Below are 20,393 nucleotides of genomic sequence, written 5' to 3'. Positions count from 1 at the left end.
ATTACACTATTTACAATTAAAAATTGTAGTCAATAAAATTGTAGTGAAATATATCTCGATTTTAAGGATATTTTGTGTAGGTTAGCTACCTCTAATTAAGTAAATTTTTTAACGGCATTTGAAAAAAAAAAATCATTTGTCAAAAAGAGAAAGGAAGAGGCAAGATCCCCAGACTTTGTTTTATAACCCTCCATTCTTACCATCAACAAGGTGATTTCTCTATTTGGGATGAACTGCATGTGGGTTTTGGGTCTAGAAATTCCAAAAGCCACTAGAGCTTTGGGAGGATTTCTATTGATTTCTCAAATGGATACTGCAAATATTGATTATTACTCCTATGATGACACGTCTTGCTTGATTGATATTAATTTTAGTGAATAAATGTGGTATGAAGTTATCATAAATTTTTTGGGTTAACACTTGGCTAAGGTCCAAAATAGATTGAGGTTTTAGAAAATTTTCATAGGTTATTTGGTCATTTGTTCATTACCTTATCAATTATTATTCTAAAACATTATCCTACAGTGCAAATTGATTTTCTCAAAGATTGGCTTTAACTTTTTAGATGTGACTAATTTATGTGTAGGTTAGCTACCTCTAATTAAATGCTTAAATTTTTTAAGGTCATTTCACATTTTTTTCATTGTTTTCGCTAATTACAATTGATATTGTTAAAAATTTTGTTGCATGCACTCATTCAAATTTTGAGTGATATTATTTTGAAATTGAAAAAATAGAGATGAAATATTTTAAAAGTGTATTTTGAAAATTATAAAGGGTGCTATGAAGGATTTAAAAATGAACTTTAATTAATTTAGTTATTGGTTTATCAAGGATTTTAAAAGTGTGTTTTGAAAATTATCAAGTTACTTGCATTTAGTTGAATGGATAGCGTGTGGTTGAATCTTTCCCACCTTATACAATAATGGATTCATAACTTATTTTGCCTTCTATTTCACAAATTTTGCAACATGTCTAGAAGAGAAAAAACAATCTCATAATTTTCTATAACCTTTGTTGTAAGGTTTGAGTCTAGAGAGACTTGTTTGAGAAAAAATATTTGGTGCTAAGCTTGGAAAGACTTGTTATTCAAAGAATATTTGAATAGTTGCTTACAGAGACAAGTCAAAGACTAATTAGGATTGAACCAAAAATGATTTGTTGAAAATAATACTTGTATATTGTTTAAAAAATAGTAGAACTCAATATGGTTAGATTAAGAGTTATGTAGTCTCAGTAGTTGAAACAAACCAGTATAAAAATTCATGTGTTTCATCTTACTCTTTTTCAACCCTTCATCTTCTAAGTTTTTTTTTTCTTCTCTTTTCTTCTCAATCATATATGCATGTGAGTTTTTGATACACACTATTCAATATCCCCTTCTAGTGTGTATTGTTTATACAGCCTCCCATCTCAACATTAGAGGTTTCCCACACCATAATACGTCTCAAGACCAAGGTAGAAGACCATAGGATTTGTTACAAGTGGAGTTCGAGTTTGCTTCATGCTAAGAAGTTTATAAAACTATTCTATAGGATTCAGTAGGGGTATTTTATTGCATGGGGAATCCTATATATTTATAATGTACAAAATTCTTTCTCTCAAAATTTCTATTTCATGATGTAATAGTTGATGTATCAAAGTCTTTGTAATTAATAAAAAAGGCTATGACTAAGTTTTAGTGTGATCTTTCGGTTGTCATTTTGTAACATACTATCCACACAAAAATAAATTCACTTTCTTTAATGAATAAAATAAATAAAATCAATTAACGTTGAGTTGAGTCAAATGTATTTGGGTGTATGGATGTTACATTATTCACAATTAGAAATTGTAGTTGGTATAAACACTACAAGAAAAATGATAAATTGCGACGGACAAATTGTGACGGTTATCTAGAAACCGTCGTCGCTTTGATATTGCGACCCTTCATACGACAGTTTTTCAAATCGTCGCAAAATTGTTCAACATTGCGATGGTTTATTGTAAACCGTCGCAAAATTTGTTTAACATTGTGACGGTTTATCATAAACTCGCAAAATTTGTTTAATATTGCGACGGTTTACGATAAACCGTCGCAAGTTTAACATTGCGACAGTTAATCATAAACCGTCGCAAATTTAACATTGCGACAGTTAGTCATAAACCGTCGCAAAATTTTCAGCATTTTTTTTTTATTAGAATTTAAAAGTTTTTTTTTTGAAGTATTATGTATATTATCTTAATGAACTTATATTTTATTAACAATTTTATATATACTTTCTTTAACATGAGGTACACGATTTTTTTTCTTTATATAATTTCAAAATCGTGACTAGAATATAAATTTATCTTTCAACAAACTTATGAATTTATCTTGTATGTAAGATGTGTTAGAGTATATAAATAAGTATAATTATCATTTTATAACTTAATTTTTGAGTTATCACATCACATATTATTAAATAATTTACAATGTTAAATTTTATAAATTTTATTTTAAATGTCCATCTTTTTAACACTATTAAAAATATAAAAATAAATATGTTAAATTTTATAAAAATCCAGTTTAATTTATTTATGATATAAATATGTTTTTAATATCTAATATATATTTTTAGCTGATAATTTATTTTAAAATATATCTTATAATAACAATTCTAAATTGAACATAAATCTTCTGATTTTTCTTATTTTGATTTTTTTAATCAATATATACAATTTTACTATTTTGATTTTTTCAATCAACGTATACAATAAATAAAAAACACAAAAGATAAACATGCATGGTAAAAATTTTATTTTATCAAAAAAAAAATTATTTTAATATATTACATTATATATGTGAATATTAAGACATATATATATATATATACATATATATATTATAATTAAACTTTTTTAAAAAATTAATTCATTATTAAGAAAAAAATTTTATTACATGAGAAATAATTTCTTTCAAAAATTTGACAAATATAAAATAAATAAACATTTTTTCTGAATCTATATTTTTATTTTATTAGAATATAATTTTTATTTTTTAAAATATATTATTTTTTTAGATAAAAAATTATGTATATGTCAAATAGTAGTGGGGCAAGTGCCCACTATTCCAAACGTACATCCGTCCCTGTATATATATATATATATATATATATATATATATATATATATATATATATATATATATATATATATATATATATATATATATATATATATATATATATATATATAATATTGGGGGTTATAATTATACCAATGTAACTTTTATTAAGTATTATGCTGCTCAATAACTTTATATTGGGGATTTTAAACTTCCATAATTATTCGGTTAACCAATTAAAAAAATGTAAATTTAATTAAATATTAGTGACACCAAATCGTGATAATTAAAAAAATAATTAATAATTAAATTTTTAGCTTTTTACTTCTTTCTACTCAATTTTTATTCTATTTCTCTTAAATCAAACAACCAAATTTTCACTATATTGCTCACTTATTTTCACACACCTATTTCTCTCCTTTTTATTTTTCTCCACTCTTTTTCTCACTTATTTCTTTCTTCCCTACCAAACACACTATTAACACATAGACTTATTTCATAAATATATTTATAATTATATTAGGATAAATACATAATTTATTCCCCTATTAATTACTACTATAGTCAAATTCTAGGATTATTTTTGTAACCAAAATTGAAAGTCCAACTTCAATAAAATTTATAGATATATTAATGAAAAGAAATAAATATATAAAATATCATATTAATGCTAAACCATAAATGCGTACTAAATAATAAATAATAATTAATGTCTCCAATTTAATACCATGTGATTGAAAATCTAAAAATAATATCATTGTCACACCTTTCACATTTACAACACATCACCACACAACTACACTCTTATTAAAAATTTAAAACGAAGCAAAACACTCTCATATCGACCAACAAGGAAAACACTCTCACATCAACCATCAAGAAAGGAGAAGTAGTGAGCTCACAAGAGAAAGGAAGAGGCAAGATCTTAGGGCTTTGTTTTGTAACCCTCCATTCTTGGCATCAACGAGGTGATTTCTCACTTTAGGAGGAATAGCATGTGGGTTTTGGGTCTAGGAATTCCAAAAGCCACTAGAGCTTTGGGAGGATTTCTATTGATTTCTCAAATGGATACAACAAATGTTGATTATTTACTCCTATGATGACGCGTCTTGCCTAATTATTGACGTTAATTTTAGTGATTCTATGCGGTATGAAGCTCAATTTTTTGGGTTAGAACTTGACTTAGGTCCAATATTGATTGAGGTTTTTGAAAAATTTTGAAGGTTATTTGGCCATTCATTAGTTACTTTGCCAATTACTATTCAGAAAATTTTTCCTGTAATGCAATTTTTTTCCTAAATTAAAAGATTGGCTTTGAGTTTTTAGATGCGACTAATTTTAGTGGATTTGTGTGTAGGTTAGCTACCTCCAATTAAATAACTAATTTTTTAAGGGCATTTGACATTTTTTTTCATTGTTTTTGCTAATTACTATTAATATTGTTGAAAATTTTCTTGCGTGTGTTCATCCAAATTTTCATTGATATTATTTTTAAATTGAAAAAGTAGAGATGAAATATTTTAAAAGTATGTTTTGGAAAAATTTAAAGGGTCTCATAAAGGATTTAATATGGATTTTTAGCTATTGGATTATCTAGTTAATTACTTGCATTTAGTTGAATGGATAGTTTGTGCATGGTTGACTCTTTGTCACCTTTATACAATGGATTCATAACTTATATATAATCTTCTATTTCATAAATTTTGACCCTTGTTATTCCTTGTATCTTATCTGAAAAGGAGTATTTGACAAGCCTAACAATTTAATATTAATGCATAATGATGAATGATTTACTAATCTCAATTAATATCTTCTATATCTTATTTTATGGATTCACAGAGATATCTCACCCTTTCTTTTATTTATTTTTATTTTATTTTCAATTAAGAAAATCTAAAGCAATGAGTTGGAAATCTTTCATGAGTTTAACTTCCTCTTAGGCTTTCGATATGATACTAGTTGCACGTGAATTTTTGTATAAGGGGATAATTAACTCACATGTATAAGACCCCATTTTAGTATTTTGTATTTTGGAGACAAGATGTAATGTAATATACTAATTAATGTATTTTGGCTCTCTTATACTTTTTACATTACTCATCTTTGATATCATGTGCAAATGGTCTTAACTAAAATTGGAGTATTGATAGAATAAGTACCAGCCACATCTCACATTATAGTACATGTCTTGTTAAGAAACTTCTTTTTCTTGTTTATGTATATGAGAATAATCCCGTACTTGACATCTCATCGAGAACCACATTTGTTATAACGTTGTTAGAACTTATTCTCTCTTCCTTGTGTTAGAACAAATAGTTTTCACTTGATCAACAAAAAAATGGCTTCCAATGAGCAACGACTTAATGAGGTGGTAATGGCACAACCAATAAATGTTGTCAAGGATCCGGTTATCCTTAAACGACTTGAAAATGCATTTTTAGAACAACTAAAGGTAAGTGAATCTAATTTTCCTACCAAGTATCATCCATACTCTATATCATTGTTTTATTGTTTCACAAAATAACCAAAATTCCTCACTTGATACTTGCAAAGTCCTTCAATTTTACCTTCCTAGTAAATTTCTTAAGTATTTTATAATTTATACTTGGGAACAGGAAGCCAAAAGGAGAGCCGTACAAGATCTTCTACCCAATGAGCAAGCATTAGTAGAGTTTGCAGTCCCTGTGCCTGAGACATTGGCAACAATGAATGATAACTTTCATGAAACACTTAGTAAAGTAAAGTTTATTATTTTCAAATTTCAAATAAGACTTTTGTATTTTAAAAATTTGGTACATCAACCATTATGATCAAATTTTAGTAGGAGGGTTTCTCTTTTTTTTTTCTTGCCCTAAAACTATATAAGGCTTTACTTAAATGGTGACTTGTATGATGGTCTTGGTCACATGCAGTCTCAACGCAAAAAGGGAAGAAAGAAAACAAGTAAGATTCTCTTTGAAGTACATTTTTCTTTTCAACCTCCGACATTCTGTTTGGAAGAAAATATTGACTTGGAGAAGGTAGCTAATTAACTTTTAATTACTGCATTACCTATTAATTATTTTTACTTCATTGTTGTGTTTGTTTTCTTGTTCCATGAAGGACAATAGTGATATATATATATATATATATATATATATATATATAGTTTAAGATATAATAAATTTGTTATTAATCAAGGATATTTCTTGGCAATTTGCAACAGGTACTATTAAATAGATTTAAGGAAGGAACAAGCAGAGGAAACCATGTTCCAAAATTTTCAGTGGAAAAAAGATTACAGAATTGGTTGTTGGAAAAAACAGAACGTTGCAAAGATGAAACAAAGACTGAGAGAATATATCAAGATTGTGTAAGACTATATTATGACATATTTTACTGTAATATTAGATAAGAAACAAAATATAGATTCATATTATTTTGACAAAAAAAAACTAATTCAACTTTTTTTGCAGTGACTTACTCTAAATGAAAATAATATACATCTTCAATAAAATTGCAATATATTAGCATAAATTGACTACTAACATTTACCATTATCTATGTAGTTCTATCGCCACTTACCTTCCCAGCAAAAGCTACGATCACAAAAAGAAGTAATGAACTTTTTGCTACATGGTGATTTTCCTCTCAAAGATGGAAGGAAGAAACCAAAGACGAGTACTGAAGTTGCTTTTGTAGATAACCAAGTACATATATTTTAACGTTTTTAGCATATAGCTCTATGTGTTTGTGCATGTGTGAGTGTATGTTTGTGTTTTTCATTAAAATAACATAGAAAGAAAATTGTGGTATGAACAACTGTTGATATTTTGCTTACCCTAATTATTTTCCCTGCAGGTTTCAAGTTTAGCATCTCATGAATCAAGCAATAGGGAAGAAATGCCGCCTCACCTTCCAAAGACTGAGATAGCGAATAAAAAGTAGTTATGAAAAAGGAAGATAGGGATGAAAAGTTTAAATAAGATTAATAGTGATCAAGAGGAGAGTAATAAATTGAATAAGGTGTTGAGTGGTGAATTATAGTATAAGATTTGTGTTTACAAAATAAGATAATCGCATCGGATAATGAATGTTGGTGAATAAGATGATTACATAATAAGATGATTTTTTTTTTTTACTTAATGGTTTATTTTATAAAAATATCATCATCGCAATTCTGTAAAAGCCAATTTTTGTTCAGCTATTAAGGATGGAAAAAACTTTGGCCAAAGTATGTCACTTTGTAACATAAGCTATCACTAACTTGCATAACACATGTTACGAGGTATAATATTCCCCCTTTTTCCTTAAAACTTATCCCACAAAGTACAATTTCAAATAAATGAAGAAATTTATGAATTTTGGAAGTTAATTCAGTAGAAACTAATATAAAGAGAAATTTAAGCACGTAAAAAAGGGGGGAATCCATTTTAACACAAATGATATTTAGATTTGGTTTTAAGAACTCAAAAAGAGAAATAAGTTTAGTGAAATTTTGGATAGGAAGACAAGGTTGGCACTAAATTGTTTTGTATCCAACTTGGGTAATTTGTAACAAAGTAAATGCTACTAATTAAACAACCATAACTTTTTTTATAAAAAAATCCAAAATATCAAACACTCATAATTTACGATTGTGTTAATTAATTTATATATATATAGAGAGAGAGAGAAAATACAATTTTGTATAAACTTGAATAAAATCCATAATTGATTAATTAAAAAAAAATATAGTTAAGTAGAATCTATAACATATAAAGGAGTTAAATTCTTTAACGTGATAAAATAATGGAGTTTTGGCCAATAAATAGGCCAATGATGTATTTCAAATAATGTATACATTGTTGGTCATTGTAGATCCTAAGAAAGAAGAAATAATTATAGGTCGTCGACTTAAGGCGTGAACTTGTGTTGTTTTCATGTATCACTTAAGTCGGGTTCAAACTCATCCACTAAAGATGTGAACTTGTCTTGATGTCCCACATCTCTTAAGTCGGGTTAAGATCACTCATTGGCTCCCATTGTTGTGTTGTGTGCACAGTCCTCGATAGAGATCGGTTGTCAGTGTCACCTCTTCCAGTGGTGAATGTTTCGTACATACCTATGCCATGGTTACCCAAAAACATTATTCTAAAATATTGTTTCTTAGGGACAGCCACAACAAGTACAAATTTTAAAACCATGGATTTTTAGGAAATAGTTTTATAATCTTTCAACAAGGTTCATTATTTTTTTAAAACAGCAGAATCCAGATAATTATTTTGTCAGTTGTTTGCTATTAATTATTAATTAAACCTAGCACTCCATTCCAGAACTATTATTTTTTCCAAGTTGTCAGTTGTTTGCTATTAATTAAACCTAACACTCCATTTTCAAACTATTATTTTTTTTCCAAGTCGTTTTCTCATGGACCCCTATTTGGCTCTCCTAATTTAAACCCCGTGAGATCTATGTGGCCCTAGCATAGCTTAATGTCAGTGTCATAACTTTTTCTTTTCTATTTCTATGGTATTGCAAGATTTACAATTAATGTTTCAATGTTAAGAACTTATGTCTAAACTTTCAACCCCACTAAATCTCGACTTAAACTCTACATTAGTAACCATCACATAGTCCACGCATTTTCATAGTCCAAGATTAATAATAATATATGCAACATCCTCCAATGATTTTATAGAACTTTTTTTCCTTTATTTTCAAATTATTGGGATGAATAAGGAAGATTTTTAGAAAATTAAAAAAAAAATAGCAATGTTTATATGTGTCTTGAGGATCTACCATAAATATTTTATAAGAAAATATTTTTTATTTTGTTAAAAATATGTAGAAAACCATTGGATGATATTATGTATATTTTTATGCTTGAGTTGTGATTTGTTAAAAGCATTTAGAAGTAAAAATATCCAAAAATAGAAAAATTCGATAGCTTAGTGTTCCTCATATGTTGTTGGTATGTAATTTTTTTAAAAGGTATATTTATTTTGATCTAAACTTCAATGTATTTGTTATATATGTTTAATAATTTAATAAAATTAAATTTAATCATAAATTATGGCAGTTGGAATGTGTTAATAAAACATATAGTTGGCCCAATAAAGAATTTTAATCCAACTAATCAATTAAATTAAATTTTAAAATAAATACATGATTACTATTTCCTGTCTAATATGATTCGATACTTAATAAAGTTTAGACAAGGCTAATTAATATTGTAATAGCTCAATTTTCACAGGTTGTACGAAAGCTCAAAGTCCAATAAGGGTGATTTAGTAGCCTAGAACAAGTCGTTCCCAAACTGGAACGTGCCATTCCAAACTACTAAAAAGGTTTATAAACCCTAGATGGGAACGGGCCATTCCCAACTGGAACAGGGCATTCCAAATAACCAAAAAGGCTTGTAACCCTAGTTGGGAACGAGTCGTTCTGGTTTAAGAACGGGTCGTTCCAAACATGGCCGTTATGGGTTAAAATGCAACACAAGAACGAGTCATTCTAGTTTTAGAACGGGTCGTTATGGTTTTAGAACGGATCGTTCTGGTTTTAGAACGGGTCGTTCTGGATGTAGAATTTTACACATGACGAATGAGTCCAGAACATGCCATTTCGGATTTGAAATGGGTCGTTCCAGCCACTCCTGATGCCTATAAATAGCACGCTCTAGCTCTCCCAAAAGCACACTTTTCACTTCTGACTTCTTTTCCTTCTACACTCTCTGAAGACCGAGAGAAACCCAGAGGAGGATACCAACCAGATCCTTCCTTAGTTTCAACTATTGTTTATCAAGGTACGGGAGAAAAGGGAATTATTTGTATGCAAAGTTACATGAGAGAATTGGGTAGAGGAGGAAGCCCGTAGGATTATGGGTAATTTTATAATTATTTCTGTTTGAGGAATTGATGATTTCATTAGATTTTGCATGTATTGAGGATTAGGAATATGTAATTAATTTGTAAAAATGATGATCTGGGACAGAGAACGAAATTGTAGAAAAGTGCTTGTGAGTTAAGTTTTGGAAAAATTGGGGATTTTACTATTTGAGTTAAGATTCTATTAAATTAGTGATTCAATCAGGTTTTATATTAATTTATAAATGTTATTGATATATTATATGGTAAAAATTGATGATCTAGATGTGGATTCGTGGTGAATTATTTGAGAGGTATGTGAACCATTGTATTGTGTGGACTTATCTATATTGTGTATGTGATGTGGAATTGAGTTATGGACCATGGTGTGATGTCTTGGCACATATGTATACATATTGTATCTACCATTTCAGTATTGAATTGATAACATGATGTGGCGAATGGTATATTATGGCTCAATTGTTCAATTAATTATGATGTGAGTATGTTGACATGAAATGAGATGTTGTATTGAGAATGAATCTTTGTCTAGTCACTACAAAAAAAACTGGGGATTGTTGGCGGTTATTTTTTGGCGGTTTTAATAAACCGTCAAAAAATGTTATAATTTTACAAATAATTAAATATTTCGGCGGCTAAAAACTGCCATAATTTTTAAGACCAATTATCAGTAGTCAATTTAATTAAAATATTTTCTATTTTTTTTATTAAAAGAATAAAAAATTTAAAAGAGCTTAGAACTTTAATTCAAAATAATTGTCAAAACCTAGCAAAGACTTCGTGAGTCTCAAACTTCTTCTTCATCTTCTTTCACGAGTCGGAGTGTCGAATTCTTTCTTAGCTCAAACATCTTCTTCAATTTGTGTGTGTGTCCACCATTACATAGACTCATCGATGAAGAGAGGTGGACTCAACGGTTTCGATTTGAGGAAGTCGGAGCGTTCGAGCTTGGACGGATTTGGAGTCCAAAGTTGCGATTATTACTTCGATTCGCACGAAAATCACATTAATCTGGCGTTCAAATGCATCTACAGGTATTTTGTGGTGAAAACTTTGGTTTTGTTAAGGCAATTGATGATTTTATTGGAATTTGGGATCCAAATGAAGTGTTCTGTGTGCATTAGGTACATCGCGTGCTTGTGAATCTTGTTTCTGCTTCTGCAAATGCAGCGCCTGGTCTTGGAAGGTATCCTCCATTCAAGAGAGAGGTAACAATGTTGTGTTGTATTTCTAATTTCTAATTTGTCTCCTTCTCCACAACAGTATGAAAACAAATTTTAATTGGCAGATAATTTGAAGGTATTCATTCGTGATTCACTCTAAGGAACTCTTTGAATGTTTCTTGGAATTTGAACAATGATGTTGAGTGCTGTTAGCACTGATATGATTACGAAAATTTCTATGTATGACGGTATAACCATTTTTGTGGCTTGTGCATAAATATATCAGTTTAATCACCAAATTATAAACAGGGTACCCCCTAGTCCTCTACTTTGATTCTGAACTTTTGTTTGGCTTCCTGCAAGCATTTGGGAATCTGGATCTCTGACAACCTGGGTTTAGCCCTTCCAATTTTATTTATTTTCATTCTTTAGTTGTGCTTTGATCAGTTTATTTGTCTCTTTTAGTACGAAAATGATCTTTATGGTATATACTGTCTAGGATTATTAAGTAGTATTATGTTCCTCTTTTATGGTATATCTATTGTGTCATCTTTATTGATGATATAGAACTCAGCACCAGTTGTGATATTTTACTGACTTATGGACTTGTGTTGCTTGATCTCTTTTACTGTTGCTATTGCTGAAGAGCTTCAACATTTGAGAAATAGTTTACCTGATCAAGTTGTTGTTCAACGTATAGAAGAAAGATTATCTGCTCTAGGAAATTGTATAGCATGTAATGACCATGTGGCTCTCACACACATTGATCTTGACAGGGTATTGACTTATTATAGATTATAGCATTTTCTTTCATTGTTCAAAATATTTATAAATATTAATTGTGTATCAAATATTTATACTATATTACAGAAACAAATTAATGTGATATCTTTACCACAATAAAACTTTTTTCCATCTAAAAGATATTATATTCTCAACTCCCATGAAAAATAAATTTGAGAAAAAATTATATAATAAACATTTTGTAGAAAATCATGTTTTCTAAGAATTTTCTACAAACTGATATGTTAAACTTTCTTTGATTTGTCTTATTAGAAGAATTGAAATTTTGATTGTGGAAGAAGAGGGAAAAAAATATGGTTATACTCTGTGAATTGTATTATATAGAATTTTAGATTATTTTAGAAATGCATATATATAATAAGTAGAGTCAGAATACAGTTTAAGGAAAAATACAAATTCAAATAGTTCTTAATGGGAAGGAATTATTATTATTTGAATGCAAATTATAACTAGCCTAATTGTTCTTGTTTCTTCTGATTTGCCTATCCTTATCAGTTTCTTTTCACATATGACATGCTTATATAAAATACAAAGCTAATTATGGTGGTTTCATAATCAAACAGGATAGTTAAAGAGAATATGTAAATTTAATTATCTTGCTTATGATAAGTCAAATCTCACAGTATATTTGTTTTTGACATGAAAATACTATATACATGGTGAGATCCAGCTAGAATAGTGATAAGGGCTGAGAGTTCAATCACTTTAATATGAAATGCATGTAAGGGAATGATCCATGTGTTGGTCTGTTATTGCAATGAAAATCAATATTTGCATTATTGTGGTGAAAATCACTATCAAACACTTTATAATAGGACAAAATTCAATGAATCAATTTATTCAAAACTAAAAAAAAGCTTTGAAGGTGATATATTCATGAGTCATTAATAATCTTTTTGTGTCCTGTTGATTTTATAGCAAAGGCATATTCACAAACATTATTCTCTTATTCTTTTGACACTTGAGAATTCCCCCTCCCCTCTGCTTCAATAACTCCTCCCTGCATTGGAAGTAACAATATAATACAAAACATTAACTACTATCTTCATATTTTCATGGAGAACAAAGGAGGCATTGATCAGCCTTTGCATCCCTCTCCTGACATACCAAGAGTACCAATGTCTTCCATGGAATCATTGTTGGGTTTGGATTTCAATGTGGTCCTAATTTAATTGTCATAATTCTATCATTGTAATGAATAAAGAAATGCATACGTCATTGATAACCACTCCTGGTGGTTGCTCGTTAATCATGAAACCATTGTTTTATCATAGATTATTTAATGGTATCTATTGTTAGTATTGCAATGAATAGGATATTAATTTTTATTTATGTTTACTTTATTGTATTTTGAACAACTGCTGTCTCATGATGCAAGTTCGCTTACACCTTCTTACTGCAGTTATGAAGTGTTTTTTTAAGCGACCCCCTGAAACTCAAAAGCATTAGGAGTTGTTTTGGCTGCTGGTCTTGCTGATTTTCACCAGGTTTGAATACTTTTCTTATGACTGAACTTTTCTATTCTCATTTTGAGTGAATACTGTTGACAGGGAAGTAACTATTCTGAAAGAGTGATGTTGATTTACGATGGTCTCCACTATGATGCATTAGTGGTGAGTAAATTTATATACTATAAATTATTAATCTTCAATTCCTTCTTTTTCATGCATTGTTTTAATGATGTTTTTTATTTTAAAAAAGTAATATTTAACTATAAGTGAATAAAAAAATTATTTAATTATAAATTATTATGTTATGTGGTTTGACAGAAAATGTGGGAAAACTTAAAAAAAATGCAATTTTGTGGCGGTTTAACACCGCCAGAAATGCTAAATCAAGAAAAATCTAGGTGAAATTTCTGGCGGTTTAAAACCGCCACAACATGTCAAACAAGTCAAACAAAAATGCATTTTGTGGCGGTTTGAAATCGCCACAAAAAGATTGAATTTTTTGGCGCTCAAAACCAGCGTTTACAAGATATCCGCCGGGAACGGTTTTTGGCGACCGTGGATCCGGCGGTTAGGAATGACGCCGGTAATGCAATTTGTGGCGGTTTTTAACCGCCAGAAAGTACTAAAGTAACCGCCACAAATCACACATTTTTTTGTAGTGAGTGAGGCAAAGGTATTAGAACTGTATTGGTACTCAAAAATAAGACGAGATATTTTCTACAAAGATATGTAGAAACCATAGAATATTGCTAGTGCTCAAAGCTGTTAAGACTAGAAATAACATTTTCATGTAAGGTAGAGAGACCTTAGAAAGGTGATGATACTCAGAGAACCTGAAACTAAAGGAATCTATATATACCTTGAAATACCCTATGATATGAGTTCGTACTTTGTTTGAGTACTACATGTAAGAATGTATGTTTTCATATGATATTTTTCATGAAAAGTCACATCTCAATAAGTTAAGGAAGGAAGGGGTCGAGGTTGCTTGCATATAAATTAAAAAAGGTTGCATTAGAGTAACTCCTTAGACCAAGATGAAACACCAAGCTTGATAACCTCAACAAGTGTTCAACATTCCGTGATTGGTGCTACAGTACACCTATGTGTAGGACAGAAAGCATCCTAAAATAACAAATTTTATGAGTCATCAATGAGGGATGAGAGTTGTACCATTTGAAAGGTGTATGTACTTGTTGAACCAAAGACAAAGTATACATCTAATACTCCAATTTTGATCATAACAAAATGATGACTTTGATAGACGACTAACAAAATTCTCCAAGTCATTATAGGAATCATGCGTCCAACATAAAGAAGAATTGAAGGAAAAAAAATATATTGTAACAAACTATCTTTTACAAATGCATAAATTTGAACAAGTGTAACATGTTAAGACCAATGTCTATGTCTTTAAGTTTTTGTAAGTCCAACATTTGTTTGAATGTCTACGCACCTTAAAACAATCATAAAAATGTTCAAAAATCCATTGATAAGTCTTATGATGATAACATGTGATTGTTATAAATGTGTATATGCTTTGTTTCCTATTTTGTGTACATGCACAGAATAGTATAGTAAAGCAATCCTAGCATAACGTGTAGAAAAAGAAAGTCAGGTACAAAAGGAATTGTTAGCACCAAAAGTAATGTGTATAATCAAGGCTACTTTAAATCATTCCCTTGTCAATGCCAAAGCATTTAAGAAGCCCTAAACCACAAATAACAACCATATTAAAAAAGCATTTATTACAAGTTAGAAGGACTATTTTACAAGTCTTTCACCAAAACAGATATCTTCTTGAAACCTATAAATACGAGAGATAAGAGGAGGAGGAGGAGGAGGAGGAGGAGAAAAAGAAGAAAAAGAAGAACAACAACAACAACATTGTGAATATTGTGAATACATATTTTCTTTGGTTATCCCAAACGCTGATAAGAAATTCTCTATCTTGTAATATTCATCCAGTGAACGAGCATTGAGGAAAGCCTAAGTATAAAATATACATGCCTCCAAAAGCTACTTTCTCTAAGTGTACTCAACTTACACATCTTCTTTGTAAAAGTTATCATGTAACAACAAACACTTACCTACCTTCTAAGCCTAAAAGGACTAGGGAAAGAATACTACAACAATTGGTTGTGACTATAAGCCAAGAATGGTAACAAGAATACTTGTTGGGTAAAAGTTTCTAAGTTAATGGAACCCTTCAAATTTGAAGGTAACTAGACGTAACTCAAGTTGAGTGAACCAATATAAAAATATAAATATTCTTTTACTTTCCATTTTTTGACACTTCTATTGGATGAAAACATATTTACAAAATTATATTCATTTCTTGCAAAAAAAAATCTTTAAAACTTCACACATGCAATCACCCTCCCTTTTTTTCTGTGTGTTTATTTGTTATTTTAGTACTCTCAAACAATTCTAAAAGGGATAAATTATGGATCCATATAGAATCAGCATCAAGATAGTACTATTAGGAAAATCTTAGGCCCCATAAGGTTTTGTCATGATGTGATTGTTGATAGCACACCCTACATTCAATATGTATCTTAGTTGAGACTAGTATGGTCATTCCTCTACTTCTTTTGAGTGTGTATAAACTGAATGGAAACTTGAACATAATAAACAAACTCATTGATCAAGCTCCTTCACTATTATGGATATCAAAGTTTGTAAAGATTGATAGAGAGATACAAAGCTTAAAGGCTAGTTTTATTTATACTTGTCTCTAGGTTAGGGTGGATTTATACATTACCCTGACTAGGATATTTAATGTATGGGTTAGGATAGTTAACATGTATGTTCCCTGTATTTAATTTGTAACAATTGATGTATATATTTATGAATAAAATGGTTCTTTACATATTATTTCCTCGTAATAATAATAATAATAATAATAATAATAATAATAATAATAATAATAATAATAATAATAATAATAATAATACCTTTTTAATAATCACAAAATAAAAAATAGCCTCATTTTTATAATAACAAATAAATATGTGAAAATGTGTGTCTAATATCTAAGTGTATCTAATGTAACACGGTGGTACAAAAGCCTAAGTGCAAATATTGGAATAACATGTGAAGTGATGTCTATAAGTATTAGATAATAAAAGTGGTTGTTCAAATTGTTGACTTCTATGATTTAGAGTGATCTTGATTAAAGGATATTATGAAAGAGTAATTATTTGAAGATTTAGTGGTTTTCTCCTTTTCATTTTTCATTATTTGTAATGCTTTTCTCTTTGATTTTCTAAAAGGATATCTGGAAAACATAGTGTGTTTATTGTGTCAACCTGAAAAAAGAAAATGCAATGTGTTATTGTGTCAAGGTTAGAAGAAGAAAAAAAGGAAGACGTGGGAATGTGTTCTATCTTTTTAAATGGACAACACTTATCTTCAACATTTACTCCACGTGGAAGATGTAGCAAGGCACTGCATCTTTCATAGGGCATACATGTGGAAGACATACGTCATATTTTATGTTAAAAAAATGTCTATTTGGCATGGAAAATGCAATTTGGCATGTGTTTTTCTACATTTCTTGTCCCAACATAGAAATAAGTTTAAAAACAATCTCACTTCAGTAAATAATGTAGCACCATGGTTTTATTATATTGCATGTTTAATATATTTGTGTTTGTTTATATTTTATGAGGTAGTTAAATATTTGTGGTTGTGTTGTGAGTAAATTAATTATATTTTTTGAGAGTTTTATGAAGTGAGGGTGTTAGAAGAGTTTTACATTTTTCAGTTAGATTAGTGAAAAGAAGAAATTAAAGAAAAAGAAAAGGGAAGAGAGATGAGTGCAACACAAACAAATGGAGGGAGAACCTAAAATTAGAAGTTTTTTCCTCTTCTCCACATTCCTTCCCCTCAATGACCACACTTATCTTCTCCTTTCCCACTTTTATAGATTCACTTCACCTTTCCATTTTAGAGAAAGAAGATGGAACCTAGAGCAATGGAAGGTTTTTCTTTTCCCTTGCATGTCTCTTCTTCCCATTCCACACCATAGGGTCAAGTTGTCGAGGTAGCAGAGATGATTCATAGAGTGGGGTTCACCATTGGGAAGTCGAGACATGTTAAGGTGTTTGATTGAATTAGGTCTCCTTTTCTCCTTCCATCTTACTAGTTAGAGGATGTCTCCAAGATAAAAGAAACTCAACCTTCAACAAATTTGAGTCTTTGATTTTGGAAATGGTTTACATTTAGTTGAATTAAAGATTGGTTGTTGAATTTGAGGGAAAATGGGATTGGGTGATTTTCTTATATATGGTTGAATTTTGATGTGTTTGTTAATTTTTGGACAATTGTTGAATTGGAGAAATGTTGTGTTTTGGAATTCAAATGTATTGAATAGATAATGTGATGAATTGTTGAGTTTCATGTTGATAAACCTTGAACTAGGCTATGAGAAATGTTATGTTGAGATGCATGTGATTATTTATTGTTGATTTGGGGAGAATTGATTATTTGGAGTTGTTGTTGTGGGGTTCATGGTGGGTGGTGAGATTAAGTTTGAGAAAAATAGTTAAAATTCACCCTTTGATGAGTTGTGAAGTGATTTTGTGTGTTAGATTGTGTTTGAATGTATGATATGGCTGTGTGGTTGATGAATTGAAGTTGGTATAAGTTGTTGTGGTGAAAGATAGATGTTGGTGTTATTGTGTTCATTAATGTGTGAAATTTAATGTTAAATTAAGGTGTAATTGAGTTGGAAAAATTTGGGTGGAAATCCCCATTGATAATCCTTGGGTTAAGTTGTATGTAATGTTGTGAACGGTTACAAGTTGATGGTATTTTGTGATAGTTGGACATCTAAGTTGTGTAAAGAAAAGAGGCAAAAGATCTTAATAGAGCAGCAAAGCCACTATTATAGTATAAATTCAAATTTACAAATCGACAATAAAAGGCTTAAGCGAATTTGAAATGGCTTAAACCAATTTTGTTGAAACTTTCTCTACTAGAAAATGGCTTAAGCTACTTTGAAATGGTTTAAGCAAATTTTCATTGAAACCCTCTCTGCTAGAAAAAAAAAAAAAGGCTTAAGCGAATTTCAAATGGATTAAACCAATATTTTTGCAACCCTCTAATAGAATATGGCTTAAGCAATTTCAAATGGCTTACGTCAATTTTATTGAACCCTTATTTTCCAAAAAAAAAGACTTAAGTAAATTTCAAATGGCTTAAGCCAATTTTGTTGAACCCTCTAAGCTAGAATGTCAACCTTTAAAAAGTGATTATGACAATAGTATGGAGTGATACACACTATATTTGTCATGAAGGATTGTGATGGGCTGATGAATTGCTAGGAAAAATCCCAACCCAATTGAGTAGTTATTAGGTTATAAATTTGTATCTCCTTGATCCATAAAGGTATTAATGAAAAATCTAAATAGTCTTTCTATTGTAATTTTTATCTTCTTAGCTCTAATAGTAACTATAGATTATTTTGTAGTACTATAGATATTTGCACCCTATCAATTGGTATTTTCATTAGCTTACTTTATCTCCCACGAAGGAATGCCTTCAAGCTATTTTAGAAAAACTAGATGTTATGCACACTCAGTTGAAAAATCAACTGTTGTGGAAGGATATCTACCACTTTCACCTATTACACACCATACAGTCCATCCATGCCTTTCTCACCAACCAGGTCTCTACCGTCACTTCTAGCCTCCATCATCCATGTGTTTCTTAGGTTCCCCAATTTTACTTTCCTCATCTTTCACAACTACCTATCTTAAACCCAATCCATGCTTCTTTTAATTTTTTTCACATTTAAACTGGACAACTTATTCCTCATTTAATCACCTCTGCAAGCCTTTTTTTTTTCATAGCCACCCACACCATTGATTTCTCCTTTCTACCATTTTTTTCCTTTGATGCATTATCATACCAAAGACAACAAACTCCTCTTGTCACCACCCACAATCACATCCCAAAAGTCACTCGTGCCTTCCATAACAATCGCACCACAACTTGCAAAATAGAATCCATTAATGGAAATGACTTAAGAGGAGAAGATGATGGAGTTGTAGGTGGCGAAAGGGATCATGATGGGTGATCACCCTAACAATATCCCTACATTCCCTCCAAACCCCACTATTTTTATTTTTCCCAAGAAAACCCACTACTTTTATCTTTCCCAAAATTATTTGCACCACTTCATACACTTTGTTAAAACCTTTGAAAACAAATTCAACCACCTATTTTTCTCTCTCTTTGTACGTCACTTCCTATCCACCAACTATTAGTTTTACTCCTCTCATCCAACCAGCTAGCCCTTGCACCTTTTTCCTTGCCTCCATCCTACCATCCATTCATTACCTTTGCAAATAAATCTCAACCATCCAAAATTAACACTCATGAGTCTCACTATTTTGCCCAGAACCTTGAGGACAAAGTTCTCTTTCAACCTAGTGGAAATAATAAAATGGGCCTAAAGAGGCCCAAAAGAAGAAAAATCAAATGGTTAAGATATTTTATTGGAAAGAGTTAAATTATTATTGCATTTATCTTTTAATGTTATTTTATTTTAATACCCTAAAATAGGATGATGATACTTGCAATGTCATCCTTAGTGGCTATTAGGTTACAAATTTGTATCTCCTTAGCCAATAGAAGTATCAATGAAAATTTTGAATAGTCTTTCTATTGTAGTTTTTATCTTTTTCTTAATTCTAATGGCTTTAGGTTATTTTACAATAGAATAGATATTTGTGCCCGTTGGTGCTTTCATTAGCTTACTCTACCTCCCATGGAGAACCATCTCCAAGCTATTTTAGAACAACTAGATGTTATGCACACTTAGTTGATAGCAATAACATGTAATGGTTTGTGGAGTAGAATAATAACACCAATGTTGCAAATGAAAGGGGGATATATCAAAAACATGGTAAGGTGGACTAGTAGTTGGTTCATCTATCTATTGAAGTAAGGTTGTGCAGAAAACTCATTCAGAAGAGGAAAACCATTGGCATATAGGGTTGTAAGAATTTGTGAAGATTTGGGTTGGAAAATT

Source organism: Cajanus cajan, chromosome 4 (assembly GCF_000230855.2).
Source record: "Cajanus cajan strain Asha chromosome 4, NIPB_CcT2T_4, whole genome shotgun sequence".
NCBI classification, from domain to species: domain Eukaryota; kingdom Viridiplantae; phylum Streptophyta; class Magnoliopsida; order Fabales; family Fabaceae; genus Cajanus; species Cajanus cajan.
This window is presented reverse-complemented; position numbering follows the sequence as displayed.